This window comes from Saccostrea echinata, unplaced genomic scaffold, assembly GCF_033153115.1.
Source record: "Saccostrea echinata isolate AGI-Se365-2 ecotype Australia unplaced genomic scaffold, CSIRO_AGI_Sech_v1 ptg000014l, whole genome shotgun sequence".
Lineage (NCBI taxonomy): Eukaryota > Metazoa > Mollusca > Bivalvia > Ostreida > Ostreidae > Saccostrea > Saccostrea echinata.
In genome coordinates, this window is record NW_026889763.1 from 1332137 (window position 1) to 1344876 (window position 12740).

Genomic DNA, 12740 nt, shown 5'->3' on the forward strand with positions numbered 1-12740 from the left:
AAAAAACTGTACAACTTATAAATGATAAATAGTGATGTTAATTTTACTCGGACAGCTAAGTCGCACAGTCAGAGGCTTTAGTCAAATGAAAGTCGAGTACTCATTGAAATTTAAATTAATTTTTCATGTCATTTTCCTTTTTGTCTTTAAGAGACTGCTAGCCTGTACAATATTTAAGCTACGTTATAACCATTATACAACAAATTATTGAATCATTAACATTTTTGTAGTAATAAATATATGTATCAAATGTATTTGATTTCAAATATAATTTTTACTGCCAGTGTTTTTTTTACAGTACTTTGGGATTGGGGGCTGGGGCCCTCAGAATTGGGAATTTCAGCATCAATTAGGCTAAATTGGGAATCTCCCAGAAAGCCCAATCACTTAAAAAGCATTGTCAAAAAGCTTTGTTTTTGTCTTTGTATTTCTTTAACAAACAATTGTTATAACTAATCAAGACTATTCTTGGTATGGATTATCTAATTACCTACTTGCATCAAGAACAATAGTGGTATGAATTATCTAATTATGAAGAAATCCAACTTGGCTGAGGTGGCAGAGGATAGTTTTTTTTAATGCCAAACATGTGCCGAGAGGGTACACATATACATGCGATCCATAAAAACATGTACATGGGGACAGTTTTCCAGGGGCTAATTAATTACACTTCATATGCCCATGGCTCACAAATTATGTCAACAAATTACATGTAATTTGCTAGTAGAGTGCACATGTACCAAAAATGCACCTGGGGTCTCCCCAAATTTTGGCTTGTTTTTCCAAGATTTGGGCCTCATTCGCACCCATACAACCCAGGCCCGAGCGAGCAGGATAAAACACCCAGTAGTCTGTAAATCAATGCATGCCCTAATGAAAATTCACCAATTGATATGGGGCCATTCATCTTCCCTCTGAGATACACACCTTCTTCTAAGGCCTACTGCTTTTCAGCTGAATTTCCTCTGCAACTGACCACGTGTCTTAGGTTCGCATTTACAACTCTGTATATGATAAGCCTCATAGTGACACCTATACAAGTTGCACATCATTTTTTTCAGCAAGCACTTTGCTACACTGCAAATGTGTCCCATAATTATTCTAATCATTTTTCTACATAAAATATCACATCAAACAGGGGATATCTCAATTTTTTAAGAAATTTGACCGGGTCTTTAGTACGAAACTATCCCCTGCCACCTTTAACTTTCAAAGTTTGCTTTTTAATTAAAATAACTTTCCATATTTAGAAAGTGCAATCAATTCTGAGTAAAAATATACTAAATATGTCTTATTTCAATGAAAAATAAAAATGTTAGAGGCAAATAAGTGACCCCACCAATTGTCGGTCAACCACCTTAACCCCATATTCTTTGTGTTACTTCAAAAATGACCAACTCCTACAATCCAAAAGAATCTATTTCTTATCCAAACAGTGTTTAATGGTAACTTTGATCAATTTCAAATGCAGCTACATATAAAAAATTCAATAAGAATTGCATGCCTTCATGAAATGTACTCACATGAAACACATACTCTCCTATTTTTGATGTTTTGAGAAATCCCATTTTACCTCTTAATTGCTTGAATTTATACATCTATAGCTTGTTTCCAAAAAGAAAACCTAATCTATTTTTCAGGATATTTATTGTAATATACAAAAACCCCTCTTGCATCAAAGGTTCAAGAAGAAGTGTCCTGAAAATTGCAGTTATCTACCCTGCCCCTCCAACCATTACCTGATTCTATAGAAAATATACTGTGGAAATCTGATTTTACTGACTGTCCTTTTTCTGAGTATATTTCCATTCAATTTCACTGTACCTGAGTGATCAAATACATGCATTTGATTCCCCTGAATAATTAAAATGATCATCCTGTCCTTACTTGGCATTTGTGAGTAAATTTCAGGTGTTTAGTAGAATCCAATAATTACATGAAAATGTACATATTTCTGATATTTTGTTCATTAAATATGCAAAAAGACCATCTGTTTTGTTATAATTTAAAGAAAAATATATAATCTATATGAAAATAATGAAAAGTTTAAGTTCTATCACATTATAGAAGACAAATGAGGGGGAAAATGAAGGGGAGGGGGGTATTATTTTTTATGTAATTATCAATAGTAAGATGGGTCTAATTTGAAAAAAAATTAAAGCACAGCAATTCTTTGAATAAATGTGGTTCTGTGAACTGATATTTTTTGCATACTGACTTATCCTTTTCTCAAAATGATGATATTTAGTGAAAATACATGTAAAAAAGAGTAAGTTTATAATTTGTAATTTCAGTGATATGGCAATAACTGAGCCCCTTTAATTTTAATTAATACTAAGTGATTGCATCAAAATTTGATAAAATATATGTGACAGTGCCCAAACTATTATTTTCAAACAAATAAATTTTTCTCAGACAAAAATTGCCTTACTCTGTTAAGATTTGTTATGCTGATGCTTCAAACTCTTTGAAAATGTGTACTGGGAAAGGTTTACCCCCCTTGTGTTTAGGTCTCTCTACCTAAATGAATAAGAGTCAAATAAAAGAAAATGGCGAGTTTTGAAAATGGCATACATCAATAAACTTATTTAGAGAAGAATTTATGATGGCCGATATCAGACTGTCTAAAATAAAATACACGGCCTATAATTTTGTCTTTTGTACATGTACATTTCTTACATGTACAAAAATATAAAAAGTTACAATTTCGCGAAAAGACAAAATGTACATATACATTTCTTTAAATTTGTACATGTACAGACAAAAAAATCTGTAGCAGGTGCATTTAGGCAACATCCATCAGCCACGCCATTCAAAATTTAGAGGACCCGACACAGTGCTGCGATTATTTTATTTCCTTTTTTATATTGACTGTATTAATTGTTATGTGACAACAATTTGTTTCGGCGGTTTGATATCGTAATGGTGTATTAAAAATATATATCACAGTTCCGCCTTCATCAGGGATCAAACCGTAATTTCTATATGGCAAAATAGCTTTTGTCAGCAAATTACCAATACTTTTATGTATAGCATATGTAATCATTAATTTTGTTTGAAAGATTTATTTGCGTGTTTCATCTTTTAAAACCAATGACCAGTATTTTGATAATTTGGATTTCAGACCTTTGATTCTTGGGTCATACTTTGTTATTGGAGCATTCGGTATTTCCTTTGTTTTCTTGGTTTTATGTAGCGTTATGACTCTGTTTAAAGCCAAGGATTCATTAATAATTGGGTCAGTCTCAGTTACCTCCTATTCTCTGTTTGAAGGTGTGATCTGAACTCAAGAAGTTCTTTTATATACCGCTATAGATTTTTTTGTCTGTACATGTGCAATTTTAAAGAATTGTACATGTACATTTTGTCTTTAAGCAAAATTGTAACTTTTTATATTTTTGTACATGTACAAATTTCAAGAAATGTACATGTACAAAAGACAAAATTATAGGCCGTGTAATTTTATTTCAGACAGGCTGATATCTGCCATCGTAAGAATTAGACTAGATTACATATTTCTGAAAATTGGTGTTTTCTTGAAGGTGGCAGAGGATAGTTTTTTTAAATGCCAAACATGTGCCGAGGGGGTACACACATACATGCGATCCATAAAAACATGTACATGGGGACAGTTTTCCAGGGGCTAATTAATTACACTTCATATGCCCATGGCTCACAAATTATGTCAACAAATTACATGTAATTTGCCTAGTAGAGTGCACATGTACCAAAAATACACCTGGGGTCTCCCCAAATTTTGGCTTGTTTTTCCAAGATTTGGGCCTCAGTCGTACCCATACAACCCGTCCCCAGGCCCGAGCGAGCAGGATAAAACACCCAGTAGTCTGTAAATCAATGCATGCCCTAATGAAAATTCACCAATTGATATGGGGCCATTCATCTTCCCTCTGAGATACACACCTTCTTCTAAGGCCTACTGCTTTTCAGCTGAATTTCCTCTGCAACTGACCATGTGTCTTAGGTTCGCATTTACAACTCTGTATATAAGCGTCATAGTGACACCTACATGTTGCACATCATTTAATTCAGCAAGCACTTTACTACACTGCAAATGTGTCCCATAATTATTCTAATCATTTTTCTACATAAAATATCACATCAAACAGGGGATATCTCAATTCTTTAAGAAATTTGACCGGGTCTTTAGTACGAAACTATCCCCTGCCACCTGAACGACAAAACCTGCTTGAAAAACATGCAATAAACAAACTAAATTTGATCACATATTTTGTAAGTTTTTCTTTGGGAAAACTTCCATTACATTTTGGGAAAATACAGGCATATTTTCAATTGGGACTGGGGCCGAATTTCGGCCCCAAGTTGGCTCTAAAAAAATCACTGACTGCACATTTTATCTATATACAGAACATCAAATGCTCGTATTTATCCTTTCTTTTCCTGCTACTAGTACATGTACCCGTTATTGATTTCTTACCTGAAGCCATTTGAATGTGTCTTGTCAGTGACCCGTGATTGTTAAACAATTAAAGTGTAACTCATAAAAACAAAAATTTTAATTATGAGATTTTTTGCATTCAATCAAATGAATACAATTTAAAAATGATTGATATTAATATCAGAAAGAAACACCTTTGAATTATGCTCATAACCATTCCCCAATTTACATGTATTTATAAAGTTTTATTATTCTTCATTAATTGGTAGTTGCATTATATGAGATCTGAGATCTTACGAAATTGCAGGTTGAAACTTTACAATTTGGATCCGACATCTTTTAAAGTATGCCAATGCATGTTTGTCGAACAACAAAATTCCTTTGAACAATTAACAAAGACTGGTTAAGCCTTTCCCTGAGTTTGAACACTGATACGTTAATAAATGAACTGAGCAGATCCAATTTTTTTTTACATTGAATTTAAGCAGTTAAGAGTAGCAAATTTTAAACGAACAACCGACTTAACAAATTTTAGTCGATAGTCAATATGATTGAATGATAGTCGAGGACTCGAATATTCATTGACACCCCTAATGAAACGATCAAACAGAGTTCAAAGATACTGTCACATTTTCCGTGTATTATTTGTAAAAAGTACTCTATTGAATAGATGTTTCCATGCAGTCAATTTTGAGGATGTAATTACAAAATATAATATAAATAGGGATTAGTTAGTTTTTTTTTTCATGATTTCACAAAGGAAATGCACATAACTTATACATGTAAAAAATTTATTAGGGATGGCAATGGTCAACTGGGTAACCATCTAATCAGTCAGAAATATAGTAACAGGTTTAGTATGGGATGACGGGTTATGATTTTCATAACCGGTTAGTCGGTATTTTTTGTATAATATGTACTTTTAAAATAATATACCAGTATACATATTTTTTTTTAAAAAAATTACCACTTAGATCATGTAGATAGCATGTGTAAAACTAGTCTCATTCAAGCAGATGCTCAACTGTCTCCATAAACTCCTGCTCATTGGAGTTTACGGAGACAGACAAGCATTTGCTTGAACGAGATTAATTAAAAACTGAAAAGTTGCTATCGACTTATTAAATTATTCACAATATACAGCCACTGTGAAAACAAATCCCCATTATTTTGTCATTACAGTAAAACATGCTTATAAATGCCAGGGACAAATAATTTTGATTCATTATAAATGTATTCATTTTTCAGTTTAGTTTTCAGTATGTTTTAAAACCACAGGGAATGAAAATCACTTCACTATATGCTTCAATTCCTTATTTAAGTCTGTTCACAGTAAGCGTGTTTTACTGTATAACCCAAATACCACTCTAAGTTTACATACCCCAATCATAAAAAATTCTATTTTCTAATTTCAAGAACTAATTTTTTACTAAACAATGTTTTACATGGTAATTAATCTAGTTCATTATCTGTAACGGTAGCCTAGTTGTTGGGCATTCATTTTGTAATCAGGAGGCCTGGGCTTGATTCTCATTTGCTGTGTCAAACCTAAGACATAAACATACAGGTAATGAAGGTTCCTTCACCAAGCGCCCAGCATAATAGAATGAAAGTCAAAGGTTTTTCAGATGAGACCTTAAAAACCTCACAGTAGATGTTGGGACAATAAAGAACCCTCACTGCTCAATGGGCCTTAGTGCCAAGTATTAAGGTTTATGTTTGAAGCCCTTCACCAGTATGTGGTAATGTCTCTATACGAGAGAAAAATTCTCAAGTAAGATGTAAAACAACACACAATCAATCAAAGTGTCAGTAAGAAGCTGATCCTTACGTCGCAGGTTCGAATCCCACAGCTGGATGTGGACATAGGTTCCTCGGATGAAACCGTATGAACCGAGGTTGAACTGTGTCACAGAAGGTGCTGGCACGAAAAAGATCCCTCACTTCCCAAAGGCCATAAGTGTCAAGTACAGGTCTATATTTGCAGGCCTCCACCAGCAAGTGGTGGCATAATAATATGACTAAAAAAAATTTGAAGGGGCAATAAACAAAACACAAATCAATCCTGAAGTCTTATCACAGAAATAATTCAAACTTTTATGTATAAATATATTTCCAAATTTCTTTTGCAATTTAACTGAGTGACATTTTTGATATTTTCCAATAATAATAAACATTTACTAACTGGGTTCGAGGGCAACATGTGTTTTGTCGGACCCAAGAACCAAACTGTTTGCCTGAGGCCATTAGGCCGAAGGGAAACAGTTTGGTTCAAGGGGTCAGCAAATTGCATTTTACCCCGAGAACATGGTCAATAAATGTTTTGTTATATCTTTTACTTTCTTTTTTTGTTTGACATACATGTATTTTGTAGTGGCTTCCATACATGTGACAGAACTGAAAAACCACAACTGGAGATTTGAAATTTTTCAGCTGGAGTTTGGGTCTCAAAGCTGGAGATTTTTTATCGACATTTTTTTCAAATCGCTAAAGACCATCCAACCCCCTAAATTCAGGAAAAAATACCTTTTCCCAGTTTATTACTTTACAAATTTTATTTTATTAAGTTGTTGTCTAGTTTTAAGAAAAATATGATAAAGTTTTTATTCAAATGAAATGAAATTCAGTATTCAAAATAAATTGGTGAAATTACATGCTCTCATGCATTTAAATATAAGGAAAAGCAATGGGGATTTGACAATGTCATGTCAGGGCTAACAGACAGAGACTGAACCATAAAATAGATAACATACTTCAGTGTTTGTGCGTACATTTATACATTTGCTGGCATATACATGTAAACATCAGTGCTGTAAGCAGCTGTTAAATTTTAGATAAGAAAAATACTAACCTTCATTTCCATGGTCCACGCCAATCATATATTAAAATGTCACCGTGAACTCTTTCATCACTCGCTACATTTATCACAGAAAACTCCGACACAAGACTGTTCATCGCTGTTAATGTGATCGTCAGAATTTCCTCGTAAACAATTTGCGCAAGAATATATATATCCCTTTAAAACTAATGCTCCCTGTACGCAACCAAGGATTTTATGTGCTTCGTAGATGTGGATTAAACGTGCATTTCTACATACGGCTCGTACCTTAAGAAAATGTACAACTGTCAACTTCACATATTTTCTGTAATTCCGACTTGCATGGCTACTTCCGGGGACGTACTAAAGACTTGATATACTAAAGAACCTGATATTCGACCTGATGATTTTTCAAAAAATAAAATAATCAGATTGAGTGTTATACATGATTTATTTTTTAAAAATTATTGATTATGAAGCATTATGCTATACTAAACTACACTTTTTTTAAGTATTTGCCAACAAAGCATCAGATCAAATCACGTTTTCCGTATATCGGGTCTTTAGTGTCTTCTTCCCACAATGCCGCTCGTGATTGTTTACGTCTAGGTTACAAACAAGAGGCCCCGATTAGGACTCTTTCTATACGGATGCATTTGTAAAATGTTGATTTACCTTTACTTGTGTAAATAACTTGCATTTATAAACGATTTAGATAACAGAAAACAGAGAAATCGAATCAAAACAATTTATTTAAAACACAACATCTAAAACCGTACAAGCATGTGTTACGATGCCCTAAAAGGCGTGGCTGGTTTGTAGACAACTTGTTCCTGTACGATTCTCGAATAATTATTATATAAAATAGAATAAAATATAGCACGGAGCTTATTTCTCTTTATACCACATGACAAGATTTAATATGTTAGAAATTATGTCATTCAAACTTTTTCATAATGTTTTAATATTTTTAGCTATCCAAAAAATACTTTTATGACCTACTGTCCCCTGAATATAGGGGCCAGCCCCTTTTTCTTGATGTTATCTGAAAGCTCTCGTAATTACACACAACTTTCATTCTATATGTCTTACCAAATTTTTATCAGTTTAAAAGTTATTAAACAAAAAGCAGCAAAATTTCATGGAAAAATAATTCCTAAAACTTGCCGTCACATAGCTTCCAAACTTCAAAAAATTAGCCTACAATTTTAATGTTCTGCGCATCTGCAATGTATTAGTTACAAGTTCTCCAGTTTTCATGCAAATATCATGTGTCGTTATTGAGAATTCTACTGGACAAGAGACCCTCCAAATATCGATTAAAGGGCAATAACTCATGAACGGAGGTATATATCAAAAATTTGAAAAAACCGTTTTTAGGCAATAATACATTGTATCTACCCTGAAAGTTTCATAGCAATCGGACAAAAGGTCTCCGAGAAATCGCCTGCTGAAAATCGGCGGGAAAAAAAAAATAAAATAATAATAAGAAACAGTAGAATAACAGTAGGGTCTTCCGAAGGAAGCTCGGAAGACCCTAACAATGACAATTAGCACAATTTTGAGCATGAGTGACAGATGGCTTAGATAGAATAACTCATGACATGTTGAGTAAATTGATTAAATTGACGCGTTTTTGAGTTACATAGTAATTAGCATAATTAAAGTTTTTCGTGATATTTAAATTAATAACAGATAATTAAAAGTATATTTCAAAGTCAGCTAAAACATGTCACTAAAATTGTTTTTATCAAAAATCACACCGTGATACTCGCCGTGAGCTTTCGGAATTAATTGGGTAAAGGAAGGTATCTATAGTCATAATTAGTTTGAAAACATTGTCCTTACAATTGGTATATGAATCATGTCATTTAATATTCGACCAAACTTTAGGGTTTTTATGCAAAGTCATTATAAATAGCTTATTTTTGCAAAATGTTGTAAACGAGCTCTACTTCCTCAACGTATTTGCCAATAACCTGCCTAAGTTTTAAAAAAAATTGATCGTACTCTGAACATGCTGTGGGTACTGGATCAGTTGCGAGACGTATTAAATACTATATGCAGTTGATAAGGGAATGTTACTACTTAAGAAGAGGTCGACGAGATGGAAAGGCTGGTCATCTTGTTTAACATACAGTTCAGTTGTTAGTTGCCAGTAAAGTCTATAATCAGTAAAACATCCATATATAAAACAGATGGGGCAAACTCCGAAGTTTCTTTACTTTCAAGTTAAGCTTCGATATATCAAATATTGTTAACTGATAAGAAAAAAATTCGCTATAGTTAAATGTCAAATTGAAGACCACAGCAGGAGGTTTGTGTAAGTTTTTAAATAAATTATGCTTCATAAGAATATGACGCAGCACATTGACAAATACGTTAATGCTACAAGGCTTTCTACAATCTTGTTTAAAGGAAGCATTTCGCAAAAAACTATGGTAGGTATTATAACCTTGTTTGAAAATACAATCTATCGTTGGGTCATATTTTGACTAATTCATTGCATAGCAATTCTTAGTTCTGTTTTTCATACTAATTCTGACTATGGACTTTTACTTGATCGATATAAAAAAGCTTATGGCGAACGTGACCGGTCAAAGGGGATGCTTACACCTCAGTCAGAAAGATAGCTAAATGATAAATGAGAGAGAGAGTCAAGAAAATCGAGTCGTTTTGGATAATCAATACCTACAATGTATAGCCCAGAAAGCAAGAAACCGCTTATTGTGAAAAGGAGGTGTATATTCTTTCAAACTCAGTATGAATCTCAATACTGGTGTGTAAATTTGTGAACAATTATTTAACCGAACATACCATTAATAAGGGTTAAAGTCACTTGGTAATTTGGTGTAGTGGATCCCTGGACTGCTTCAAGGAAAGTTAAAAAATGATTAATTATATGATAAATATTATCTAAAGTTTCCGTATAAAAATTGCGAGGTTATTTTTCATATAAACAGTTGTTCTTGTATATTGGCATTTTAATTGAATATTCTACTCACATTGTAACAATGGGTGGAACATTCTAATAAAGACATATTATAACAAAGAATGATTAATGGCAAGTCAAATTAAACATTTCTGTCAAACATACATCAATATATATTATATATTATGAAGATATTTTACGACGTGCAATTTTCCATGAATAATTTTGGAATTTTTTGATTTGGAGACATATGAAGAGGTTTGTTGGTTGATTGTTGATTAACGTCCCATTCGAGACTTTTTCTCTCATACAGAGTCCTTCACCATATACATGTGAAGGGCTTCAAATTTAGACCTTTACTCAGAGCCATTGAGCAGTGAGGGATCTTTTTCATTCCAATGCATATCCTGACACTGGACAACAGTTTTTAAGGTCTCATTCGAAATACCCGCAACTTTCACTTGAAAGCGTCGAGCGCTTGGCAAAGGAACAGTTGCTACCTATTTTCATAGACTGAGGTCTGTAGTGGCTCGGGGCTTGAACCCACGACCTTCCGATCAAGCGCTCTACCGACTGAGCTACCGTAACGGTCTATGATAGTTGAATTTAAAGTTATGATTTGACCTGATCTGAACCAGTCCCTTGTGGGGGTGGGCAAATTCTGCAAGTAATACGACACATGGCTGAGACATAAACCAGAATTATCTAGGGCACAATTAGGTAAGTTCTTATCCAGATAAACGTAACCCTTATCTCTTAAATGAGATCAAGTTTACTAAATATTTATCTTTAGTTAACATCTACATGCATTAGATCACTTTGTTATACTTTTATAGAAGCTTACCTGTGAGGGCCACTTTACAGCAAAACTGAAATTGGAAGAAAACATAAAAATGTAAGCATCTACAAAACTTTAAAAATGAAAATTATCAAAAGTTAATGTAAAAGAAGAGAGAGAGAAAATAAAAACCGGGACCAAGCTCGAGTTACATATAACATACATGTATATGTACATGTATAACAAGCAAATTCAAAGAATTGTAGTCCCCCGCTTTCGGTGTCTTAGTGGTTCGGATCCAATTATTTATGACATATTGTAACTGCTTTGTTTGTTTGTCCTGTCTTGTCTGTCCATCGTACAAAAAAAATATAGGTTGAATTAATAAAAAGTTACGGCAAAGATTTAAGCTTCTCAAAACTGCATCAAAGTCCAAGATCATGGTCATGAGGTCAACATCATAATACAATATAATATAAAGGTCTTGTCACAAGTAATGCACATGTGAAAAAATATGAAAGTTCTTTCTCTTCAGGAGCAAAGTTATGACCAAAGAATTTTTTTATATCAAGTAGGTCAAACTTATAGGTTAAGGTCATGAATTCAAAAATGATAGTTTTGTCTGAAAGGTGTTGTCCTGGGTAATTTACACATAAAATTTGAATGCCCTTTTTTCTATTATTCAGAAGTTATTACCAATTTTAAAAAAAATTGGAAAAGACTGCAGGTTAAAAGGTCATGGTAAAAAAAACAGAGTGCATTCGGAAAGGTCTTGTCAAAGGTAATGCCCATGACAAATATGAATGCCCTATCTTCTCTACTTCAAAAGTTCGCAGAAGTGATAATTTTTTGAAAATAAGGTCAAACTTCAAGGTCAAGGTCACAGGGACAAAAAAATCGTAGCACATCCAGAAACGTTTGTCACAGGTAATGCACATGTCCTATCTTCTCTAATTCAAAAGTTATAACCATTATTAAATTTTTTGGAAGATAGATCACACTTCAGCGTAGGTCAAGGTCACGGGGTAAAAAAATCATCGTATATTTGAAAAGATCTTGTCACAGGTATTGCACATGTTAAATATGAAAGCCATCTGTCTTCTCATTCAAAAGTAATGATCAATTCAGGTTAAAGTAATGTTAATTTTTTTTGAAAAGTCCATCAAACGTCAAGGTCAAGGTCAGGGATCAAAATATTTGGAAAGGTACCAGCAAAATATGAAAACCCTATCTTTTCCCATTCCAAAGTAATGGCTAAGGTTAAAGTTTTTGTGACAGACAGGCTGAAAGACGGACAGACTGACAGACGAATGAGATTTGATGTCCCCTCGCTTTCGCGAAAACGGAGGACAACAACACAAACACATGATCAAAACACATCCTATCTTTTTCATCGTATATAAACAAATCTAATGGATCGTATACCTTACACGTTGCTTAACATATACTTAAACTTCAATTAAAATTTAAATTATTATTTATCATTACTGATAAATCATTCACTACCGATACACTTTTGAAACAGTTTAGTTGTCTGCAGGACGCCATGGATTTGAACAGTTTAGTTGTCTGCAGGACGCCATGGATTTGAACAGTTTATTTCGAAAATCGCGCCAAAGAGAGATAAGACCGTGTACAGTGTAGATGTTAGATCCATGTAACCGTGTAATACGCCTCATTTTGTCTGAAATAATACACAGAAGAAGTAAACAATTCATATTTCTTACCGCTACTAGAAGTATTGCTTTCATCCTCTATCTATATAAACCCTTGACCCAATTTTAAACATACCTCA